The 615-nt window shown below is 39.8% G+C and overlaps 1 long non-coding RNA gene across 1 annotated transcript in view; it reads right to left on the bottom strand.

The window, feature by feature from the left end:
* Positions 1-334: 334 nt before the first annotated feature.
* Positions 335-615, bottom strand: part of LOC147006876 (uncharacterized) — a 1524-nt gene continuing 1243 nt past the window's right edge. Inside the window, exon 3 of the long non-coding RNA XR_015054547.1 lies at positions 335-615. This exon is cut by the window's right edge and continues 13 nt beyond it. This is a non-coding gene — a long non-coding RNA (uncharacterized LOC147006876).

The following is a 615-nucleotide window of genomic DNA, read 5'->3' as shown; positions in this document are numbered from 1 at the left end:
AGTCTCCAAGGTAGGACCCATATTTAGAACCATCTTGGCAGACACCTTTTCCTGAGTCTCCAAGGTGGATATTTAGACCATCAAGGCAGAACTCATTTACTGAGTTTTTCAAAATTTGTGAGTCTCCAAGGTAGACCCCATATTTAGAACCATCTTGGCAGAACCCTTTTCCTGAGTCTCCAAGGTAGTTATTTAAACCATCAAGGCAGAACTCATTTACTGATTTTTTCAAAATTTGTGAGTCTCCAAGGTAGGCCCCATATTTAGAACCATCTTGGCAGAACCCTTTTCCTGAGTCTCCAAGGTAGTTATTTAAACCATCAAGGCAGAACTCATTTCTTGATTTTTTCAAAATTTGTGAGTCTCCAAGGTAAAACTTGTATTCTGGCTCATCAAGGTATAACTTGTTCAGTGGGTATTGTCTTGATAACTCACAATGAGTACTATTGCTGTAAAACTCTTTTTCAGGATTTTGCTGGTCTCCAAGGTATAACTCTTTGGTTGGGTCATCAAGGACGAACTCGTTCTGTGGGTCTTGGTCGCTCATAAGGTCTTCAACCAAGCCAACAATTTCGCCCCAAGTTGTAGCAAAAGCAGTATTTTCATTTCGTATTT

The sequence above is a fragment of the Eptatretus burgeri genome, unplaced genomic scaffold, assembly GCF_056783735.1.
Source record: "Eptatretus burgeri isolate ZD-2024b unplaced genomic scaffold, Ebu_testis_v1 Ebu_testis_scaffold_1365, whole genome shotgun sequence".
NCBI classification, from domain to species: domain Eukaryota; kingdom Metazoa; phylum Chordata; class Myxini; order Myxiniformes; family Myxinidae; genus Eptatretus; species Eptatretus burgeri.
The sequence above is the reverse complement of the archived record's forward strand: the minus strand, read 5'-3'. Positions and strand labels throughout refer to the sequence as shown.